At 42.3% G+C, this 25,309-nt stretch overlaps 2 long non-coding RNA genes across 4 annotated transcripts in view; one reads left to right on the top strand and one right to left on the bottom strand.

The window, feature by feature from the left end:
- Positions 1–25,309, top strand: part of LOC309667630 — a 101,185-nt gene that overhangs the window by 44,182 nt on the left and 31,694 nt on the right. The gene's annotated exons all lie outside the window — the stretch shown is intronic.
- LOC309667640 lies at positions 18,947–24,205 on the bottom strand. The gene is made up of 2 exons (XR_014267870.1): positions 23,804–24,205; positions 18,947–23,426 (listed from the first exon to the last, which is right to left on the bottom strand). It is a non-coding gene; the product is annotated as an uncharacterized lncRNA (long non-coding RNA).

Below are 25,309 nucleotides of genomic sequence, written 5' to 3' on the forward strand. Positions count from 1 at the left end.
GTTTACAGCTGGTTCACTGTCACTCCTAGGATGTAGCTCTTCAGACCTTCCACGTCTCCCTATTTCTTCCCATTTCCAGAGTCGTGCCATCAATACTGCTGAGTGGTGACTTCTCATCACGGGGATAATCACGGCCCCTCTGCCTACCCAGTGTTCCACCTTGAACGCCAGCTCTTACCTCAAACTCCAGGCACAGACACTGCTACCTTCCCTCCTCTCTGCTTACACATTTGTAGACAAGAAGACAGCTTCCACTGCCCTATTACTGTCACTCTGAACTTTAAGACTCTTTTCTTGGAATTCCCGAGTCACTCAAACCCCACTCCTGTTCTCCTTCCTAGTCTACCCCCAGGTGACCCACCTATCGCTGCTAATCCTTCATTCGACTTTCCACTTTATTCTCACCTTCTCCCTTGTAACACGCTGTCCTAGAAAAGTATGGTTTGGGGACTCACACGTACTAGACTTTGAATCCTAGCTCTATCCTTTACTTGGGAAACTCACCCGGTGTTTCTGAGTTCACCATCCTAGATGATAAAATGAAGATGGCAGCTTTTGCCTCACATTCTTGTTACAGGGAATAAATGATATAATCTGTCTGAAGCACCTAGCCAGAACCAGATGATTCCCCTCCCCTACATGTGCTGAAACCCTGTTCACTTTGCCAGTGCCCCCCTCCCTCCCCCACTTCCTCCTGCCCTTCTTCCTTCCTTCCTTCCCACTACCCCATTCAAATGTATCGGGAAGAACTCTGAGGTTCTAGCCTCGTTTTGCTGCGCACCTGGTAGCAGGACCTTGAGCAAATCCCCTGCTGTCTCTGAGCTGCCGTTTCTTCATCTATAAAAGAAGGCGCTGCGGTATATGACCTCTAAGGTCCTGATCCTCTGAAACCTGCTGTGACGGAAAGTCGGAAAGTCGTTCTGAAATCCCATTTCCTTCACAGAGACTTTTCGACTGTTGAAAATAGTGGCAATTCTTTCTCCTTCACCCACATTCCACCGCCTTGTTTGAACACGTCCCTTCTGTTTTATTTTTGCTCTTTACACTAAAAATGTTTATCCATAAGGATTTATGTCAGAATGGCTGGGGGCACGGTGGTGAAATTATTTCTGCATGTTGATAGGGAGAGTCTTAGCACTGCAAGAACAAAAATGTTGCCCTCAGGGGAAAAGCTGTCCTTCGTGGAGGTTGTGTCCTCTGTCCCCACCCTCACAAGAGCCTGAAGACAGTGCTTAGCTGGGTTCATGACACAGTGAACTATGATCACTCTTCCTCCCTCCCCCCCTCCCCCCCTCCTCAGTGGAGGCGCACAAGAAATACACACAAGTATTTTTACCAAAATTCATTACGATCTATAGATTCAATTCAAACTATTTGTATGTTCATGCATTCTTTCTTTGATATAAGACGTTGTTATTGAACACGTATTCTGTGTGAGATACTGTGCTAAGCTTTAAGATTGTAAACATGAATAAGACATAGTTCTTGGGACTTCCCTGGTGGCTCAGTGGTTAAGAATCCGCCTGCCAATGCAGGGGACACGGGTTCGAGCCCTGCTCTGGAATGATCCCACGTGCTGCAGAGCAACTAAGCGTCACAACTACTGAGTCTGCGCTCTAGAGCCCGTGAGCCACAACTACTGAGCCCATGTGCCACAACTACTGAAGCCCACGCACCTAAAGCCCGTGCTCCGCAACAAGAGAAGCCACCACAATGAGAAGCCCATGCACCGCAATAAAGAGTAGACCCCACTTGACGCAACTAGAGAAAGCCTGCGCACAGCAGCAAAGACCCAACGCAGCCAAAAAAATAATAATAATTAATTAATTTTAAAAAAAAAGACATAGTTCTTGCCTCCCAGGAACTCACTGTCTACTTAATTTATTCACTTAACAAATATCTTATTATAGCGTGTCATGCTGGGTTCTCTGGAAGCAGTCAGGGAGCCCGAGTTTGGAGTGTGAGGTGTTTATTAGGGACCAAAATCTGTTGGAGGAGGAAGGAAGAAAGCAGATTAAGCAGAAGAAAAAGTCAAACATGATTGAGGCCTGACGGAACCCCAGGCACCCAGCGGTGAACTCTGGAGCAGGAACTAGTCACAGTCAGGCTACAGTGGCCCAGATGCAGCCCTTTATGCCCCCTGTGTGTTGATTTCCTAGGGAAGCTGCACCCAATGGCAACAACAGAAATTCCTTCCCTCGCAGTTCTGGAGGCCAGCAGTCCAGCATCAGGGTGTCAGCAGGGCCATGCTCCCTCCTAAGCTTGTGGGAGCATCCTTCGTGGCCTCTTCCAGCTTCTGGTGGCTCCAGGTGTCCCATTGACTTGTGGCAGCACCCCTCCGGTCTCTGCCTCTGTCTTCACGTGGCTTCTCCTCTGTGTGTCTCAGTCTCAAATCTACTTTTGCCTTTTTCTTATAAGGACATCTGTCCCTGGATTTAGGGCCCATTCTAAACCCCAAATGACCTCATTTCGAGATCCTTAACTTAGTTACATCTGCAGAGACCCTTTCTCCAAATAAGGTTTCATTCACAAGTTCTGGGGGTTAGGACATCTTTTGGGGACCACCAGTCAATCCACTACCTCCTGCTTCACTCAGTTACCAAACGTGGACTGCCCACTCCGCAAAGGTATGGCCTTCAGAGGTACCACTCTCTGCAGCTGAGCCAGACCCTGAAGTTGTTGACAGCGGGAGGGCTGTCCGCTGGCTCTGTTCCCCACAGATGGGCAGCAAGTTCTTCCTTTCAGGGGGTCTGGGTGGCACATCTTACCTACTTACAGAGAGCCAAATTCCATACCAGGAAGCAAAGACAAAGTGGTGATACAATCAGAGGGCATTCCTGCCCTGACCAGGCTTGCAGTCTAGCAAGGGAAGCAGGTGTCAATCATGTAGCCCCACGGCTCCAGGTAAAGTCACCTCGATGGTCAGGGCTGCCAAGAAGAGGTGCGTGTTGCCGTGAGAATATGTAGACGGGAGACCCGAGGGTGCTTGATTCGAGAGGGGAGGGAAATTACTAGAAGGCATTGGTTCATGATGTCTTTTATTTTCTTCTTCCTTTATATGGATTCTCACTTCTGGGAAAATAAAAAAGCTCCAATGGTAGCAGCACATTATCTTACTGAGAGCCGACAATTTCTCTCCCACTCTTATAAGCCAGTTTGATTGGGCCCTCTTATATTTTTTGAAATGCGTTGGGGGGAGGGTGTTGATGGAAAACAAGAGATGGGCATTTGATCGTAGTGAACTAGCCCCTGTGACCTGTATCGTAACACCTTTTCTTCTGGTCTTTCTCTTCCCCAATGTGCTGCATTCTCCGGCTTGCTTGTAGGCTCTTCTTGGACCAGCACAGAACTAAGTGTAAAAAGACTCAAGTTCTAGTTCAAGTTCTGTCACTGACAAGCTATGTGATCTTAAGTAGTTCACTTAACATTCTTGTTTTTAGTTCCTAATACAAAAAAAAAGAGAAATTTGGTTTCCACTGAAAAACCTTCCCTAATAGAAACAGCTTATGATTTTACTATAAAATGCCTTGCCTGTCAGACCACCTTCACCCTCCATCACCCGCGCAGCAGCATGCTTTCTTTCTCCAGTTTGTTTTCCTACCTTCTGGCCTTCGTCGTTGTTGGTTACCTCTCTCCGTCCCATCCCCACCTTCACCAGTGGCTTAGCCCCAATTGCAACAGGTAAACTACTCGAGGGTGGAGTAATATTTGTACAGAATCTGCAGATTAATAAATTATTATCATTATTATAGTAATAATTACACGTTTGTTTTCACCCTTTTCTTTGAGCTCAAATTAATCCTGCCCTACCCTCCTAAGTTGACAAGTAAATAATCGCTTGGACTCTCCTAATCAAGGGATTTCTATTTTCCAAGTGCCTCACGCTCCCTGTGACACCTCGTCAACGTCCTCCCTAGTTTGTCAAGGAGGTGACGGGCACAGACGAGGGAAGGGGCCTTTTCAGAGCCTTGTAGGGATTCAGTACCTCCCCCTCCACTTTCTCTCTGATTGTGATAGGAGGCCATGAATGGCCTGGAAGGAGTATTTGACTGGGTTTTGGTGGTTCTAGGATTCGTTTTGCTGGAATATCTTGGTGTCCTTGGGCAAGTCACTTCATTTCTCAAAGCCTCATTGTCTTCATCTGCTAGAAGAAGGGATTAGACCAGATGATTGGTATGCATGGACCTTAGAGCCACAGAGATTGCAGTTCAAATCTGGGCTCTGCCACTTTAGCAGCTGTGTAACTTTGGGGTCATTAACCTCTCTTTGGCACATGTTTCCCATTTCTTAACTTTCCAGCCTAAGTTAGATCTCAGGCTAAATATTTCGATCTAAATCCACTCTACGTCATCTCTGTCCCAACTAACTCAGTTCTCTCCCATCCTCACCATTCTTCCTTTTCACCTTCCCCACCCCCGACATTTACTGCCCCCCACCCATTCTCCTACCCCTTGGAATCACATAGATTCAGGCTTGAAGCTCACCAGGGCAGCCGTCTTTCCTCATATGCTCAACATCAGCACCAAGGAAGCGTGTATCCAATTAGTAGTACCCCATCCTCCCCAACCCAGCTTCTGCCTACAACCCTCCAGTGATAAGGTGCACATACCTGCTGACCCAGCCTTTGCCATTTTCAGTCACTTCTCTCTCCATCTTGTCTGTTCCTTTCAGTGGACTAGCTTTGATCATGTGCTGAAAAATAGGGCCCTTTAGTTTTTCATCTTACAGCTTCACCTGCAAGAAAGGACGTGGCTGTAATTATCTGGACCTCAAACTTAATAATCTTGGAGAAGAAGATATTTGTTGTCCTATCTTGGGTCAGGTGAGACCATGACAGCTCCTGTAACAGCCATATAAATGGGGTGAGGATGTAGTTGCCAAGAGAAAGGGGGGCAAGCTTGGCTAGTAGAGCAGAGTTGTATTTTACAGGGGTGTTCATTCTAAAAATCACACAAAAAGCAAAAATTAAATATAACATCGATCATCTTGAAAATCCCTTAGGGATGCACTGTGTTAGAGAATGAAACCCGGTGTCTCAATAAGTCCAAAGTCACCAGCGCCTCCTCCAGTGTTGGACCATATTGCTGCTTCCTCACTAGATGATGCCTGTGGATTACGTTTAGTGGCCGTGCGGTGTGAAACAAAACAAAAGCAAACAGAACCTTCAAGCCGAGATTCGCGTTCATCTCACTAAGACACCATGTGGGGACACCTGTAGGCTGATTGATGGCCAGTGCAAATCACTCAGGATTGCTCGTACCGTTGAAATAGCAACCGCTCACTCTCTCTCTCCCTCACTCTTTTTTAATATGGACACACAGTTGAATTCATGCAAATTAAAGACATGGAGAAGGCCTTTCCACCCTACTTGTACAAGCCCCTTCAAAGAGCTTGCAGCCTAGTCTAGAAGACAGGCATGGCAATGGAGAGAGTTGCCACAACAGGTTGAAGGTCACGGGAATCCACTGAAGAGAAGAGGTACCTAATCCAGTGTAGCAGGGGTTCGGGGAAGCGGCCCAGAAGAAGGGACAACCAACCTGAGGCCTGAAGGACAGACGAGAGTTAGCCAGAGTGGGGAAAGGGATGAGCCAGGAAGAATGTACCAAGTTCAGGAGGCAAGTTGGAGCGCATCATACTAGTTCAGGGTAGCCTTTGAATACTGGGGGGTACATGGCAGGAGAAGCATCAGCCTGATGATCATGGGGAGTCTTGAATGCTACACTTAGTAGTTTGGAAATTATTCTGACAGAAAGGGGGACCCATTAAAGCAGAGAAGAAACATGATCCAGTTGTGTAGTAGAAAGAAAATTCTGGTTGTTAGATTGAAGGACAGTGATACGTTAGACAGGAGATCAGTCAAGACCATTCCAGTAACCCAGGCAAGAGGTCACAAGGGCTTGGATCCCTCACTGTGGATGCAGAGGGGATGAGGGAAGGGACCAGTGATGCTCGCCCAAGGTTCTGGCTTGAACAACCGAGTGAATGGTGGTCCATTTATTTAGGTAAAGAATGGGAGTAGCTTCCCAATTTCCAATTGTTTCCAAATTACTTTTTGTATTTCCTGTCCAGTCATCCCTTTTCTTCCACCTTCTCCCCACTTCCAAATGATGGAGACCGGGATAGCAAAGGCTTTCGTATCTTGATAGTGTAGAAGCCTAGACAAAAAGACCTCAGAAAGAACCTTCTAATTCCAAGGCCTCTGATTTCTTAGTCCCTAACATGGTATCTGGATAGAGGCAGAGAGAAAGTGGAGCGTAATTGGATATAGAGAAAACTCTATTGATGGAATAAAGACTTATTTGGAAAGCACTTGAGAAACAATTACGGTCCCTCCTTTTCCCTTAGTAACTCAAGTCCTGACGTGCCAATTTCCCTGCGGTTCCCAGTCTCTCCGCATCAAAGCTTTCCTGGTGATGGCCATCCTTGGCCATGATTGTCTCATCTTAGTCAGAGCCTAGAGGCCTGTTTCACTTCACAGGAGGTCGCCACACAGAGAGCCCCTGAGAAAAGTAAACCTAACAGGTGAGACCTTGAACATGACGGATTCCTCCTGACCTTCCCTTTTTGTTATAGACCAAGGGGCACGCATGAATCCCAGTTCTTAGGATTAAGAGATTACCTTCAGAAAGAGAAAGAAAAATAGATAGTGTTAATTAATTTTTGTTTGAGGCCTCAGCCCTTTTCCTGGTCTCTATTCCTCTTTTGTCTAGTCCCAGGGAAAACCTGTGGGAGAGGCCCAGCCTGTCAGCCGAGTTGGCTCCTCTGCACACGCGGACTGACTGCAGCCACTGTGAGCCGCCCTGCCCCGGCCACTCCCCTTCCCCCTCCAGCTCTTACACAGCCGCTGAGCAGGCAGATGGAGAGTCCAGCTCGTGCTTTTCTTCCTGGGCTCCCAGGCTTCTCAGAGAATCCCTTTGTTGGTTAACATCAACCTCTCCCCAAAGGCCTGAAGTGGGAGCCAAGGAGGCTGAGCCCAGACGAAGTGGAGGCTTCCGTGAGGGGTGCCGGGTGGATGGGGACTTGCTGGTGGCCTCTGGGGTAACCTTGGTGTCTCCAGGGTGAGCGTGGTCTAGCATGTTCAACATCCTTAGTAAGACTCACCTCCTAAAGGAAGCCTCCCGATTACTCCCAGTTCTGCTCCGATTGTGTCTGCACTGGGCCTTCTCTCAGGCTGGCATGCACGTAAAACCCTCCTTTTTTTGTTGTTTTAATTTTATTTATTTATTTATTTGTTTTGGCTGCATCAGGTCTTCTTTGCTGCATGCGGGCTTTCTCTACTTGCAGCGAGCAGGTCTACTCTTCTTTGCAATGCGCAGCCTTCTCATTGCTGTGGCTTCTCTTGTTGCGGAGCGCAGGCTCTAGGCAAGCGGGCTTTGGTAGTTATGGCTAGGGCTCAGTAGTTGTGGCACACGGGCTCAGTAGTTGTGGCTCCTGGGCTCTAGAGCACAGCCTCAGTAGTTGTGGCGCACCGGCTTAGTTGCTCCGCGGCATGTGGGATCTTCCCGGACCAGGGCTTGAGCCCGTGTCCCCTGCATTGGCAGGTGGATTCTTAACCACTGTGCCACCAGGGAAGTCCCATAAAACCATTCTTGACGCACTTGAAACCATTGAAAGGGAAACTTGAGACCACTGAAAGGGGAAAAAAGCCACATGCTTGGGACAGAGGCAAATTCAAAGCCAAGATTCAACCAAATCCTGTGCTCTTTCTGCTAGCTACACACCAAGCTCTCTGGTCCACCCAATACTCTGGAATCAATTACCTTAGTTTCAGATGCCCCAGGGAGACGTCAAGTCCACGTGCAGACCTTGCAGTGCTCAGGGCTCCCTCATGGCCTGAAGTCACTCAGACACCATGGATTCTGTCTTTCTGGAAGCTTGGGATATTTTGGAGTATTTGAATGGAGACCCTCACTGCTCTAGGCCATAGCACACTCTGCTTTTCCAAGCAGGCTCTGTCAGGGACCTCTGACATGGTGACATTCAGGTTAGGGTACAAGACAGCCAGCCCCAGGAAAGGCAACAGGAAAGGGTGCTTACACCCCTGTGTCGTGTTCACCGTCACTCATGAGCTCTCACCGTCAGGGGTAACAGAGAGGGGCAGCGGGGGTAGAAGAGGCTGCACGGAGGAGTGTGTCAGAGCATGACCTCTGAAATCAGGTGGCATACACAAGGTTGCCTTTTCTCCACATCCTCACCAACACTTCTCTCTTGTCTTTTTGATGGCAGCCATTCCAGCAGGTGTGCGGTGATATCTCATTGTGGTTTGATTTGCACTTCCCTGATGATTAGTGATGCTGAGCACCTTTTCATGTGCCTGTTGACCATTTGTATGCGTTCTTTGGGAAAATGTCTATTCAGATTCTCTACCCACATTTTAACAGATTGTATGTTTTTTGCTATTGAGTTGTTTGAATTCTTTGTGTATTTTGGATATTAACCACTTTTCAGATATATAATTTGCAAATATTTTCATTCTGTAGGTTGTCTTTTCATTTTGTTCATGGTTTCCTTTGCTCAGCAGAAGATTTTTAGTTTGATACAGTCCCACTTGTTTATGTTTGCTTTTTGTTGTTGTTGTCTTTGCTTTTGATGTCAAATTAAAAAATAATCTTTGCCAAGACTGAAGTATAGGAACTTACCGCCTATGTTTTCTTCTAGGCGTCTTATGGTTTCAGGTCTTACATTAAAGTTTTTAATCCATTTTGAATTTATTTTTGTGTATAGTGTAAGACAGGGATCCAGTTTTATTTTTTTGTATGTGGTTGTCCAGTTTTCCCAACATCATTTATTGAAGAGACTATCCTTTCCCCATTATATATTCTAGGCTACTTTTTCATAAATTAATTGACCATATATCCATATATGCACGGGTTTATTTCTGAGCTCTCTATTCTGTTCCATTGATCTATGCGTCTGCAATCAGGAATTGTGAAGCCTCCAGCTTTGTTCTTCTTTCTCAAGATTGCTTTGGCTATTTGGGGGATCTTTTGTGGTTCCATATGAATTTTAGGATTGTTTTATTTCTGTGAAAAGATACCATTGTTTTCATAGGGATTGCATTGAATCTGTAGATTGCTTTGGGTAGTACGGACTTTTTTTTTTTTTAAAGATTCTTTTTTTTTTTTAATTTATTTTTGGCTGCGTTGGGTCTTCGTTGCTGCACGCGGGCTTTCTCTAGTTGCGGCAAGCGGGGGCTACTGTTCGTTGTGGTGTGCGGGCTTCTCATTGCGGTGGCTTCTCTTGTTGCAGAGCATGGGCTCTAGGCACCTGGGCTTCAGTAGTTGTGGCCCACAGGCTCAGTAGTTGTGGCGCATGGGCTTAGTTGCTCTGCGGTAAAGATTCTTTTTTTTAATTAAAAAATTATTTATTTATTTATTTATTTATTTTTGGCTGCATTGAGTCTTCCTTGCTGCACACGGGCTTCCTCTAGTTGCAGTGAGCGGGGGCTACTCTTTGTTGCGGTGTGTGGGCTTCTCATTGCGGTGGCTTCTCTTGTTGCAGAGTTGCTCTAGACACGCAGGCTTCAGTAATTGTGGCTCATGGGCTCTAGAGCGCAGGCTCAGTAGTTGTGGCGCATGGGCTTAGTCGCTCCGCAGCATGTGGGATCTTCCCAGACCAGGGATTGAACCCATGTCCCCTGCATTGGCAGGTAGATTCTTAACTCCTGCGCCACCAGGGAAGTCCCAGTATGGACATTTTAACAATATTAATTCTTCCTATCCATAAACATAGGATATCTTTCCATTGATTTGTGTTTCATTTTCTTTCTTCAGTGTGTTATAGTTTTCCTTGTACAGGTCTTTCATTTCCTTGGTTAAAGTTATTCCTAGTTATTTTAATCTTTCTGATGCAATTGTGAGTGAGATTGTTTCCTTACCTTCTCTTTCTGATAGTTCATTGTTAGCATATAGAAATGCAACTGGTTTTTGTATATTGGCATTTATTCTGCAACTTTACTGAATTTATCAGTTTTAACAGTTGTTTTGGTAGAGTCCTCAGGGTTTTTGTCATATGATATCATTTTATCTGTAAATAGAGACAACTCTGCCTCTCTTGAATTCATGCCCTTTCAACATGTGTTTGTATCCTCAATGCCTGGCATGTAGCAAGTCCTTAATAGATGTTTGCTAAATCATATTCACCATCACTGGTATCATCTTTATAAATGCAAGGCAAAGTATATCACTTTTATCAAGTGAATATATATTGAATGTAATGTGTATTAAAAAGTCTTTGTAGACCTCAGTTACTAAGAGATTAGATCAAACAACATATAGTAATCAAATTGCTGAAATGCATAAATAAATTTGCAACTTGATTATATGGATTTCTGCTGAAGATTAAACCCAAACAAATGTTTCAAAAGTTACTGTTGATATTGCTTCTGAAATACATAAAACTACCTTGTTCGAGAAGAAGATGCAGCTTAGGATGGGGATGTGTTGAGAGAGAGACCTAGAAAAAAAATCCAGAGTGTCAGAGAAAGCAACAAGAGCAGAAAACATTGTTCTCACCTACCTAAACGTGGTCCGTATTCTAGGATAAATCAAATACCTGCCCGGTTGCTTTTGGAAAGAGGTTTTTAAAAAAAATTAATTTGAGGGAGGAAAAATCAATTAAGCACATAAAAAATCTTGAGATTGAAAGTTTTGCTGTTAGAACTTTTACCTTTTTCATCTATTATACCTATCTATGTGAATCAGGCATTTCCTTATACCATGTGACAACAACAAAGTACAAAAGCAAGTGTAGGCTTCTGCTCTGAGAAGATGAAGTAGGTGTACTTTTCCCTATTACTCCTGCTAAGTCCAACTTAAAACCCCTGGACAGTATGTTAAGACGATCACAAGAAGACTCTAATTAAAAGGTAGAGAAGAGAAGACAAACCGGTGGAAACCTTGGGAACGGAGAAATGGGCTCCCGATTGTTTTGTTTTGCCTCATATGTTCCAGACTTGGAGCTAAGGAAGCCAGCAACCTGGAGATGCCAAAAGATACAGATTTAAAAAAAAAAAAAAAAAAAAAGCCTCAGCAGAAGCCTATTCTCTCAGGCCAAAGGACCAGGAAAGGGGTAGCCTATCAAGACAGAAACTTTTAGCCCATAACCACTATACTCCGGTCAAAACCCACACACACAAAAATCCATTGGTATCACCTCACACTGACTCCAGCAAAGAGTAACACTTAGAAGAATGGAAATGTGTTTACACCAAAACCCACACATGAATGTTTATTGCAGCTCTACTTATAATTGCCAACAAAATGGAGACAATCCAAATGTTCTTCAGTGAGTGAATGGATAAACTGCAGTAGAGCCATAAGCTACAATAATACCCAACAAACAAAAGGAATGATATTGATGCGTGCAACAGTTTGGTTGAATCTCAAAGGTATTTTACTGAGTGAAAGAAGCCAGTCTCAAAAGTTTACATACTGTATGATTCCATTTATATGACATTTTTGAAAAGACAAAGCTATAATGACAAAGAACAGATAGTGGAGGAGGAGGGAATGGGTGCAGCTGTTCTGTATTCTGAGTGTGGTGATGGTTACATAAATTTATATGTGTGTTAAAATTAATAGAACTGTACCTTTCAAAGAAGTTGCTTTGACTACATGTTAACTTGAAAAATCAAAATTTAAAAAGAGGAACAAAGTTGAAAGACAAACTATCTGACTTAAGGCTTATTATAGAGCTATAATAATCCGGACTGTGGGCTACAGTCATAATGATAAACAAACAAATAGATCAATAAAACAATATAGAGAGGGCTTCCCTGGTGGCGCAGTGGTTGAGAATCTGCCTGCCAATGCAGGGGACACAGGTTCGAGCCCTGGTCTGGGAATATCCCACATGCCGCGGAGCAACTGGGCCCGTGAGCCACAACTACTGAGCCTGCGCGTCTGGAGCCTGTGCTCCGCAACAAGAGAGGCCGCGATAGTGAGAGGCCCGCGCACCGTGATGAAGAGTGGCCCCCACTTGCCACAACTAGAGAAAGCCCTCGCATAGAAACGAAGACCCCACGCAGCCAAAAAAATAAAATAAATAAATAAATAAGTCAGGAGCTCTTTAAAAAAAAAAAACAACAATATAGAGAGCCCTGATATAGGCCCACATTTATATGGTAATTTGATTTTCAAAAAGATGCTGAAACCGACCCAACAGGAAAGAAAAGTCTTTTCAATAAATAATGCTGGAACAACTGTATATCTACATGGAAAATAATTAAACCCTACTACATGTCATGCATAATGATTAATTCAAAATGGATCATAGACTTAAATATAAAAAGTTAAAACTATAACACTTGTAGAAGAAAACTTAAGAGAATATCTTTGTGACCAAAAGACAGGTAAAGATTTCTTCAAGAAGACTCAGAAAGCAATAACCGTAAAGGAAATATTTGATAAGCTAGACTTCATCAAAATTAAAAACTTCTACTCCACAAGAGATACATTTGGAAAATGAATAAGCAAGGCACAGGCTGGGAAAAAATGTTTTGTGAGACATGTGTATCTGACAAAAGAATTATATCCAGAATCTCACTCTGATGGTGGATGACCTTGCAGAGCCTCAGTGAATGTCTGTTGTCACTGGAGGCCCAATTTATGGAGATGGCCTGAAAATCTGTGTGAAGTGTCTACTGAATCCAGAATATACTGGAGGAATGTGATCCTTTAACAAGTAATGAAAAGTTCCGTATTGCCAACCCCTACAGTGCGTTTGTTTTCTGAGCATCTTCCCTTCCTTCCTTCCTTCCTTCCTTCCCTCCCTCCCTCCCTCCTTCCCTCACTCCCTCCCTCCCTCCTTCTCTCCCTCCCTCCCTCCCTCCCTCCTTCCCTCCCTCCCTCTTCCCTTCCTTCCTTCCTTCCTTTCCTTTCCTTTCTTTCTTTCCCTCTCTCTCTTTCTCCCTCCCCCCACTTCTTTCTTTCTTTTCCTTTTTTTTCTTCCTTACTGTGGAAGCCATAAAGCTGGTTCCACTGAGAGGCCTGTTTAAAATGTATACCCGAGGGTTCGTTGTATCAGTCAGGGTTTGTGTTTGCAAACAACAGGATCCACCCTGGCCAGCTGATACAGAAAAGGAATGTGTGGAGTTGTTAAAGAGTATTATTAGGGAGCTCACCAAATTTCCAGGAGAGCCAGAAAGACAGAATCTGGGCTGGGCAGCAACTGCACTCAACGGCTTCTCTAGCAGCATCCGTAATGCCTGGAACCAAACGCCACAAAGGCTACCACTGTGACCTGTGAAGAATCAGCTCCCTTCCCCAAGCATGCATTTCAGACAAGCCTTCCCTCACATTGTAGCCACCTCCTCATGTGACTGACTTCTGAATTCAAGTCCCAGCAGAGTGGATCGGTTGATAGAATCTAGATCACATTCCTCCAGGCATCTCAGTTGGCTTCTTCCTTAGATAGAATAGTAGGTCTTAAAATAAAGGAAATTAGCAAAATAGTGGAAGAACGTTTTAAAGTGCTGGCTGCTAAAACAATCTCTCCTCTAAACAAAGCAAACAGTTGAGTTAAGTGGGGACATAATAGGAATCACTACACCTACATTTTTAAAGTCTTTAAAGTGACACAAATCTCTGTGATGCCCTTGGGGATGTAGAATTGCTTGTGTTTCAAGCTGTAAGAACTGGGAATTTAGTAAGGTCCCCTGACACTCTATTGTAATTTCTAAAGACACACCTCTTTTCATCAGACCTAGGACTTGTTTTCTCTTCAGATCAAATAGAACATGAATGGACTGACCGCTTATTTCAGCCCTTGAGAATCAATTTCAGCCCTATGATCAATTAGTCACTGCTAACCATCATTCTAGTTACTCCTTTAGCCCTGATAAATCATGCTACTTATTATGGTGGCTATACATTTCACCTCCTTCTTGTACAACAGAGGCTGAAAAGCTAAAAAAAACAAACCAAAACACAACCTTTCTCAGACAGCTTTGCAGATATGGAGTGTGCTCTGGGCCCCTTCAAGGATATAGGTTAGGGTTTGTGAGTGGGTCAAATATGATAAATCCACTCCAACGTTCCTTTCCTTCCTGAAGTCTTGAGATTTCTTTCTCTCTACATTTCCCTTAACAATGTCTAGCATCTCAACTTCCATTTGACGTAGATCCCTGCTGAGACAAAATTTTAACCAACCAAATGAACCATTAAAATTACTCCCAACTATTTCAGCTAGCAAATTCAACCCAAAATGTCCACTCAGTGAACCCATATTAGCGAATGTGGCCCAATCTAAAATTCATTTCTACCCCCATCTTCATCCAGCCCCTTATCATCCAGTTTTATGTGTATTTCCCAGTTTTTAACCATATAAATTAGCAAAATCTTATCATTATTTTTGTCATGTAAGATTTCGCTTCTCCAGATTGACTCTGTAATTGCCCCCCTGGCATATCCTGGGATCTGACTTTAGTTACAAGTCTAAAGGCAGTAAGGGGTGGTTAGCATAGTACATGAGGACAAAATGTTACCTCTAAGGCAATATCCTTGACCAAGGTCATTACAGGTATTTAATCAAGGCAGGAACAGCGTCAATGAAGAAGGGAGAAAGGGCCTCTCCTGCTGAGATTTTGGGAATTGAGATATTCTCAAATGTCCCATACCAATTCTCCATGTCTCACTCTTTCCCAATCGATGTCCTAATTTCCACATAAGAATCCTCTTAAAACTGTTAATTCAACCTATTTCATAATTCAGCATCCCAGTGTGAGTTTGATTTTCAGCTACACCAGCCTCGTGGCTTCAAGAGATAGCATAAAAGCCGTGTAATTGTAGGATAGTTTCAGGAGCTAAAAATTCTAACTTTTGACTTAACATTTTCTTTCTTTAAAATGTCCAACAGAGTCAGAAGCAGTAAGCTCAGCCCATGGTACTTGCATTCCCCAAGCCCTCCATCATGTAGGCCACCAAAGCCTTGAGTAGGCAGGTCAGGTGATAATTTAAGTAATTGTTTCATCACTGTCCATCATGGACTGCCAGAATCCCATCCTCTAAAGCTAACTCAGTCATCATTGCCTTGCCTTCAGATCCAACCACTTCACATAACCAACCATCATGCCCCCATTTCCTTGACAGTCTGTTGTTGGTAACCATTCCAAGTACCAATCAGTGCATCTGTCAGGGTCTTTTAGATGCCAACAGCAGAAGCTGTTCTGGCACTTTAAGCTAAAAATATGGTTTAAGAATTTTAGGTAACTCATCTAATCTTCTGGAGGCCAAAAGAACCAGACACAGAACAATGTCCAACCAGTTGTTCTCGTAACAGTTTACAGCCAGAAACCAGCACTGCCACTGCAAAAGGTCTGGTATCTTCTGCTAATGCACCTTCCTGAAGAATGGTTGCTCATGTGTGGCTATCTCCTCGTATTTGTTATTTCTGAATACAAATCTCATGAAGATGTGTCTGATTGCCAGAACATCGATCATATGACTACACTGTAGTTGGGTGAGGTATGCAGTTGTGAATTTTCTGGCTTCTACCTTGGGAAGAGAGGATTCATAAAATGGTAAGTTACCAGAATCTAAGGAGGAATTGAAGAGTGTAGGATGACCACTATACTATGTCATAATTAATATTATATATCCATTTGTAACCACCGTTACCATAGCACACTCTTATGAGTTAATAGACACAGGCACACAATTTCAGTTGCCTGGAGATCTCTGAGCTTTGGGGATCAGTAGAGACCTCAATTTAAGATTTTGTATCCAGGGCTTCCCTGGTGGCGCAGTGGTTAAGAATGCCTGCCAGTGCAGGGGATAGGGGTTCGAGCCCTGGTCCGGGAAGATCCCACATGCCGCGGAGCAACTAAGCCCGTGCGCCACAACTACTGAGCCTGAGCTCTAGAGCCCGCGAGCCACAACTACTGAGCCCATGTGCCACAACTGCTGAAGCCCGCGTGCCTAGAGCCCGTGCTCTGCAACAAGAGAAGCCACTGCAATGAGAAGCCCACGCACTGCAATGAAGAGTAGCCCCCGCTTGCCACAACTAGAGAAAGCCCGTGCGCAGCAATGAAGACTGAATGCAGCCAAAAATAAATAAATAAAATAAATAAATTTAAATAAAAAATTAAAAAAAAAGATTTTGTATCCAAATACTACTTTCCTCCAGTAAAAGGGAAATGCAGGTGATATAAAGAAGCCAAATTAGCCCACAATGCAATCTTGCCTGAGACAGGAAGGCTAGATGTGTTGTCAAGAATGTCCCTGCTCCTGGAAATTCCATCGCTCTGTCACCATGCAGCATGCCTCAGTGACCCTTTGTCGCCGCAGTCTTGCATACTGGTTCCTCTATTTATAAAGCAGAATTTCTGGGTAGAGGAGCCTTGGCGCATATCGGGCTGCCTCTATGCCAAACTAGGATTAGGGTTCTCTGCATCTTGATCACACCAATTGCTCCCAGAATAGATAGAGGCAGGCTGTGGCTTAAATTACAGTGTCCAGCCCCACCTGACCCCCAGTAGCCAGTCTGTCGTGCCCACTTCTGGAACAGCTAATGTTCCCTGCCCCTTCTGGGGATTAGGTAGCTGGGGACTGCAGCCAGGGCTCTTCTGTATGGTGATGGGGACTCCAGGGTTTGCAGCGGAAGCAATATCACCTGGGATTAAGGGATTGCCGCTTCTTTAAATCTGATCTCTCTGAGTCATTAGTAGGCTGTTCTTTGGCCCATTTTCTCCTACCATCGTTCATTCAGGACTATAATTTGATCCAGAGAAATAGATCTCTGGGTTCAGGAGGATCTTTTCAAGCCAGAAGGGTTATGTGGGAAGATCATCATTAGCAAGATAAATCAAATACCTTATTACCAGGTGGTCTGCCAGGACTCTGCGCAAAGAGAAGCATGAAGCACACCCCCTGCCTCGGGGGCATATGGCTCGGTGCAGACATGGGGGCTTGGACAGGTCTGTAAAGGACAGATGTGTGATGGAGAAGAGCAGGGAGCAGCTGACTCATAGCCAGACCACAAAATATGGTGCTGACATCAAACCCACTGCTGTTCACCTCCTGCGGGTCCTCATTACCTCATCCTGGAGCTATTTGAGTGGCCTCCTCACTGGCGTCTCCACCTTCAACAGTTTCCTTCCTTAGTTCACCCTGAGCATTGATCGCTCTTCTGCTCAGAACCCCCCAGGACTGCCTTTTCATATTGTTAATTGTTTCTGCTATGCAGAAGCTTTTACGTTTGATGTCCCATTTGTTGTTTTTTGCTTTTCTTGTTTGTGCTTTTGGTGTCATATCCAAAAAATCATTGCCAAGACCAATGTCAAGGAGCTTCTTCCCTGTGTTTTCTTCCAGGAGTTTTATGGTATCAGGTCTTATGTTTAAGTCTTTGATCTATTCTGAGTTACTTTTGTGAGTGGTGTAAGATAGGGGTCCAATTTCAACGTTCTGCATGTGGTTATCCAGTTTTCCCAACACCATTCATTGAAGAGACTATCCTTTCCCCACTGGGTGTTCTTGGTTCCCTTGTTGAATATTAGCTGACCGTATATGCCTAAGTTTAACTCTGGGCTCTGTATTCTGTCCCATTGGTCTCTGTGTCTATTTTTATGCCAGTACCTTAGTGTTTTCATTACTGTAGCTTTGTAGTATAGTTTGAAATCAAGAAGTATGATGCCTCTGGTTTTGTTCTTTTTCCTCAAGGTTGCTTTGGCTATTCAGAGACATGTCTGCACCCCATGTTCATAGCAGCATTATTTATAGTTGCTAAGATATGGAAACAACCTAAGTGCTCATCAACAGATGTTAGATAGAGACGATATGGAAGTGTGTGTGTGTGTGTGTGTGTGTGTGTGTGTGTGTGTGTGTGTATATATATGTATATATAACAGAATACTACTCAGCCTGAGAAAGAAGGACATCCTGCAATTTGCAACAACATAGATGGACCTTGAGCACATTATGCTAAGTGAGATAAGTTAGACAAAGAAAGACAAGTACTGTATGATATCACTCATATGTGGAATCTAAAAAAGCCAGAGTTGTAAAACAGAGAGTCAAATGGTTGTTACCAGGAGATGGGGAGTGAGAGGATAGGACAGATGCTGTTTAAGGGTACAAATTTGCAACATGTACTGAATAAGTCCTAGACATCTAATGCACAGTATAGTTAACATAGACAACAATATTGTATTATAATTATCAAACTTGCTAAGAGACTAGAACTTAATTATTTCAACCATCAAAAGAAAGGATAATGATGTAACACAATAGGTGCTAATTATTGCTACAATGGCAGTCATATTACAATATAAAAATGTATCAAATTAACATGTTGCACACATATTTATATGTAAAATATATTTCAACAAAACAATTCATAAAAGAATGATACCACCCAAACAGATGAACAAACAAACCTCCAGGGGCTCCCCCTGAGTCCACAGGCCCTTCTTAATCTTTTGGTTAAAAGAATTCATAGCCTCCCACATTATGGAAATTGTACTGTATGATCTGCTAAAAATAACCAAACGCTACTTATAATTCAGGAAATCTTTCATATATATTAAGTTATGTTTTGTTAATCCAAACAGTATCCATTTGAAGTAGTACACGGAACGTTACTTTATTCTGCCCAAAGGCAGTGATTGTGGCATATAAGGATTTCAGTAATTTTCCTTTTCTTGCCCTGTTCTCCCTTGGAGGTTCTACCATTCTCGGTAAAGGCTCAATTTGTCACAGTTTGACCACCACCTACCTTTCGGCCAGCATGCCCTCCGCTCCCTTTTATGGGCCATCTAATCTGTGTGCTCCACCAGCCACTCAAAAAGCTTGCTCTCCATTTCTCCACCTTTGCTCACACGTTTGCTCTGAAGGCCTCTTCCTGCCAATACCTCCCTCCAACATCATCTGTCCAAACTCTCCCAATTGTTTGAGGCATAATTTAAATGCCACCCACACTCAGAATAATTTGCATCTTTTTTTTTCACACACACACACACACACACACACACACACACACTGTATTTTATTTTTACAAGAGATAAATAGACTGACACCAAGCATTGTAAATGGATGACCACAACAAAAGCAACAATGATTGCAATTACCAAACACGAAACACATTCATACTATGTCATAATATTGACATTCAGTCCAGTAATCCTCCACTGTAACAGCGCCTTTACTTTGCAGTGAAAATTGATTTGTATATTCTTTGCCTCTGAGTCCTTGTGGGATTTTTTTTTTTTAATTCAAACAGAAAGTCACAAAAATTATAATCATCCTCATCAGTTCACTCAGTCCCATGTAATTTGTTTTTTCATCTTGTTCTTTTTTTAGCACTTTCTGAGTTCATCAGTTTTTCATTAGAGTTCTGAAAATGCTTATTCATTCAGTTCAGCAGTACAGTTACCAGAAACCTGTACTTGTCAGAGTCTTTTCTATGAGTTGCTTGAAGATGAACCCCTTTTATAGGAACATATTTGCAAAAGCATCAGAGTACACCCAGAACTGTCTGTAAATGACAAAATACTTAAAAATGACCACAGTTAAAGATTTGATGAAAGTTCATAATAGTGCAATTGACAAGGAAATTTAGTTATTTCTGAGATATACATTTTAAAGTAATAACTAGAATTATGACTTATAACATTATACCAGAACATATAAGATTTTTAGAAATTTCACGTAATGTCTGAAACATTTATATTAACATATTTCCATACAAATAACCCAATGAAAGTTTAGTATTAGTTGTTTTGTTTGTTTGTTTGTTTATACTGCAGGTTCTTATTAGTCATCAATTTTATACACATCAGTGTATACATGTCAATCCCAATCGCCCAATTCAGCACACCACCATCCCCACCCCACCGCAGTTTTCCCAACTTGGTGTCCATATGTCTGTTCTCTACATCTGTGTCTCAACTTCTTTTTTTTCTTTTTTTAAAAAAAAAAAACAAACACAGCTTCCCTGGGCTTTCATTTTCTAGTTCCTTAGTTCTAGGACAAGGTCCAGGAATCTATTTTTTATTGTCCTAAATGATTCTTAAGTCCCGCAGACTCAGGACCCACCCACTAGGGCTACAGATCCAAGACTTTTGGATTTCACAGAAAACCAACAAGGTTTACATATGCATGTACGTGCACACACACACACACACACACACACACACACACACAATCAAGGGACTCAATGCAGGTGCCGTATATTTTGCTCAGTAAGGATATTATAAAACATCAGGAGAAAAGCACATTGCCATTTATGTCTCCTGGATAAAACTATGACCCCATCAGCACTACTTGGTAGAGCCCTGAGTGTGGGCTCAGCCCTGGCCCAGGTCCTGGTGGGAGGTGGGGGACACTGCAAGACGATCCCTGCCTGAGGGGCCTACAGCCTGGGAAAGGTGGGGCACGGGGTAAGGGTCACTGACTGAAGAACAGTTCATGTCTGTTTCAGTGACAGGGAAGGTCAGAGCAGAAGGGGGCTCTACCAGGCCAGGACCACAGGGCAGGACTTCATAGCTGAATGGGAACCTAGGAGGGGAGAGGGAGGGGTGACGTGAGGGTGAGGAGGCGGCCTGGGTGAGCATCACCAGCCCAGAGAGCCTTGTCTCCTCAAGAGAGAACTTAACTAGCCTCGTCGCCCGAAAGAACTTGAATAACCCATTGAGGAGGGAGCTGAAGGCAGATATCAGCCGAGCACTAAAACTGGGCTCTGTAACTCTGCTGTGCATCTATAATTTAGCACCTGTGTATGCTTTGTATAAGTATAGTAGAGCATAAAGCGCTGGGGGCCTGGATTCAACGCCCAGCTCTGCTTGGACAGGTCACATGACTTCACTGAGTCTGTTCCCTTATCCAAACGATGGAAGTAATATCCGCCTCCCAGGGATGTTGTCAGAATTAGATGAGTGACTCAGTTCAACCATGACCCTTTCTATGAAACTTCTCTGTTCTCAGCCTCCTCATCCCCTAGTTGGAAATAATCATTCACACTTTGTGCTCTATTGTACTTTGTAGAGATTTCTAACACATTTTGTAACATGTTTGTATCTCTCTACTAGACTAAGAGCTCCTTGAGGAGAGAATTATATCTTACTCATGTTAATCCCCAGTGCCTAATGCACTGCCTGTTACAACTAAAAACTCAATAAATATCTGTTGAAAGACAGAAAGAATGAATATGCTTTGTAATACATACATATTTATAATGTATGTGGATATTATTATATAATATATTATAATATGTATAGTATAAAACATTATAAAAATGGTAGAAACTACTTCCATTCCATGTATGAACTTGCCCCTTTTGCAGTATTTCTGTGCTCCTAATGACCAAGTGGTACAATGACTAAGTTTTCACATGACAAAGGAAGTTTGCTAAAAGAGAATTCAGGGTAAGGACTTTAAAGCTCCCCCCACCCCACAGGGAAGAGCAGCCCCTTGAATCTTTGGGGTGGTGAGAGATAATCTTTTCGTGAGACCCCCCCCCCCCGATGTTTTGTAATTAAGGGTTAGTATAAAGACTGCTGTATTCAGGCAGCTATGAGTCAGAGTGTGTTGTTAATGCCATGGCTAAGGATTCAACAAACACTAGTAATTAGTAAGTGTGTTCATTGTACTTTAGTTTATATTTTCATCACCAGAGGCAATTATTCACTTAAGTAAATATTTTGGCCTGATGATAGGTAATAATACACAAAAGTGTACTCACATTTCCTCAAGTATGCCTGAAATTCACAAATCTATCCAGGTTCACCAAACATTTGTCATCACCTCTAATCACAGTGCAAGCCTTACATAAACAGCTAATTGGCCTTAAGAATAGAAGGGCAAATGGAGCCGCTATTTGCGAACACGTTAATTATCTTTTCTGGCTATGGTTATTAGTTGACCTTTAGTTTTCTCTGAGGCTACCAATATGTAACCACCTCTGCTCCATCAGATGGACCCCAAGAACTTCCAGCGACAGCGTGCTCTCCTTTTCAGATAGGTGTAGTCATCGTGAAAATCATCCTTGTTTTGGCAAAGACTGGCTAAATGTCAGCAAACCTATTTCCTCTTCTCCCTGGGAACACAGCTAGACTGTATTTCCTGGGTCCCCTTCAATTAGAAACAACATGTGACTAAGTTCTAGCCGCTCCAGGCACAGGAACGTATCCCATTTGTAGGCTGGAACTTCCACTGTGTTCTCTGCCCCTCATCTGCCAGCTGGATGCAGAGGAGTCAGAGAGACATTAAGAGATGACTGAGCCCCTGGAATGAGGTCCCTGAGGCTCAGCTTGGAGGCTACATCAGTAGGTGTAATCTACTTAGGCTAGGTGGGGAATTCACGAATATTTATCATGTTTTATAATTTACGTAAATGTTACATTTTATTTTTTGCACATACCTTGGTTAATAATAATAGTTAAGAACACACTTTCATCATTGGTTCATACAATTCATTTCTCAAAAAAGAAAAAGAAGTCAGGTGCCAGGGTACATGCTGGCTTGAAAAAGGAGAGATATTGGAAGCAAGATAACCACTAGAAAGGTGATTAAAACAGTCCAAGTGAGAGAGGATAGGGGCCAGAACCAGAGCAATGCCCTGGGAATGAGAAAATTGTTGGGTCTGAGGGTCATTGAAGTCAGGACCCAGAAAACATGGAGAAAATGTCCACACTTGGTAATCAGACTCACAGTAGCAAATTCTGAGGCCTATGTTGTAGTTAATGAATAGCTAAAGAAATGTAATCAAAGCTAATTCTATACTTCTACTACTTAGAAAACTGTTCTTAAACATTAATGGTCCAACTTATTGAGTTAGTTGATATTAATGACAGACCAGAACACCACATCTACTTCCTAACTACCCTCCAAAACACTTCTGTAGTACATGGAACAACAATTTCTATTTCACATGCAATAACGTTAAGCCTATTTAAAAAATAAATATCAAGATGAATAATATCTAAAATATAATTATAGAAACTCTCATATTTAAATATTTATGCTCAAAATTTAAAGCCGACTTAGGGCACAATCACAGACCACATCTTTAGAATTACAAGCCCACAAAAATAACCAGCTTTGTTCTATCATATGAAAAATTCAACATATTCTCACATTACTCTAATTGTGTTTTGTTGAATAATTTCAACCTGAAGTTCTAGCATCAAATAAGAAATAAAGTATATTCTTCCCTGGGAAACTTCTTAAATTAGTTTGAGGACCTAAGAAATACTGATGTTAAAGAAAAATCACTGAATAATGTTTTTAAAAATTATTTATATATATTCTTTATAAGAATACACCAGAATCATAAGGACACAAAAAATGAAATTAACATTTACTGGAAAATCTATATTAGACAAATACTTTCATATTAATTACACATACAATATTTCTAAAAACTGACTACTCCTATACTGCAGAGCAAATCTTAACAAATATCGAAAGAATTGACATCACAAACGATATTCTCTGACCATAGTAAAAGTATTTTTTTTTAATAAGGATTATTTTATGCTGATTACTTTTTTTTTTTAAGATTTTTTTTTTTTTTTTTTAGAAATTCACGTTCTTTTATTTATTTATTTATTTATTTATGACTGTGTTGAGTCTTCGTTTCTGTGCGAGGGCTTTCTCTAGTTGCGGCAAGTGGGGACCACTCTTCATCGCGGTGCGCGGGCCTCTCACCATCGCGGCCTCTCTTGTTGCGGAGCACAGGCTCCAGACGCGCAGGCTCAGTAATTGTGGCTCACGGGCCCAGTTGCTCCGTGGCATGTGGGATCTTCCCAGACCAGGGCCCGAACCCGTGTCCCCTGCATTGGCAGGCAGATTCCCAACCACTGCGCCACCAGGGAAGCCCAAAAGTATTTTTTAATATTTAAAACATACTCCTGAGTGCTTCACATGTCAAAGAAAAAACAAAGATTGAAATTATAAAATAATTAAAACTAAATCATAAGAAAAACAAGATAGGAACTTATAGGATGCTGTTAAAGCAGTAATGACAGGAAAATTCATAGCCTAACATGTATGTATTATAGTGAAAGATATTCTAAACATTAATAAGATAAATAGACAAAGAGTTAGAAATAATGCAAAGGACTAAACACACACACATAGGCATACAGAGGGGGAAAAGAAGAAAGTATTATAAAGGAAAGAGCAAAACTTGAAAAAAAGTTTAAATACAATAAGTAATAACAGGAATTTTAAAAGAGAAAATAAATACAAATAAAGTAAAATTTCTTTTTAAATTTAGGAGAATGCTGTGAAAACAATAGGCCAGGGACTTCCCTGGTGGCACAGTGGTTAAGAATCCGCCTACCAATGCAGGGGACACGGGTTCGAACCCTGCTCTGGGATGATCCAATGTGCTGCAGAGCAACTAAGCCCGTGCGTCACAACTACTGAGCCTGCACTGTAGAGCCCACGAGCCACAACTACTGAGCTCACATGCCACAACTACTGAAGCCCATGCACCTAGAGCCTGTGCTCCGCAACAAGAGAAGCCACCACAATGAGAAACCCATGCACCACAACAAAGAGTAGCCCCTGCTCGCCGCAACTAGAGAAAGCCCGCACGCAGCAACGAAGACCCAATGCAACCAAAAATAAATAAATAAAAATTAAAAATGAAAAAAACCCAAAAAACAATAGGCCAATCAGTTTTTAAAAAGGCTTAGCCATTCTTGACATTGGTCTTGGTGATGACTTTTTAGATCTGATACCAATAGTAAAGGCAACAAAAAGAAGCATAAAGAAATGAAACTACATCAAACTAAAAAATTGCTGCACAGCAAAGGAAACCACCAACAAAATGAAAAGGCAACCTACTGAATGGGAGAAAATATTTGCAAGTCATCTATCTGGTAAGGGATTAATATACAAAGTATATAAAGAACTCATACAGTAGGAAGAAAGAAGGGAGATTGGAAAGGCTAAAACAAAACTGCCATTGTTTCCAGAGGATATAATTGTCTACTGAGAATACTTGAGAATGTCTACAATCCCAATAGTAGTACTAATGAAAGAATTTTAGCAAAGTTGTATACAAAATCAATATATAAAAATCATCAATGTTCTTACAGGCCAACAATTATCGAATGGAAACTTTGAAAAGAAATAACATTTGTAACATCAACAAAAACTATAACGTACCTAGGAATAATTCTAACAATGATGCATAAGACATTTGTAGAGACAATTAATTTAAAAATTATTAAAAGAAACTTAAAGAACTTCAAAGAACTTAAAAACAACTTTAAATAGACTGTATGTCTTCCAAATTAGTGTACAAATTCAATGCAAAAAATAAAATTACCAGTAGGGTTTTTTTCCACATGATTTGGTCATCT

This window comes from Balaenoptera physalus, assembly GCF_965194825.1.
Source record: "Balaenoptera physalus genome assembly, chromosome: 10".
In the NCBI taxonomy this organism is placed as follows: domain Eukaryota; kingdom Metazoa; phylum Chordata; class Mammalia; order Artiodactyla; family Balaenopteridae; genus Balaenoptera; species Balaenoptera physalus.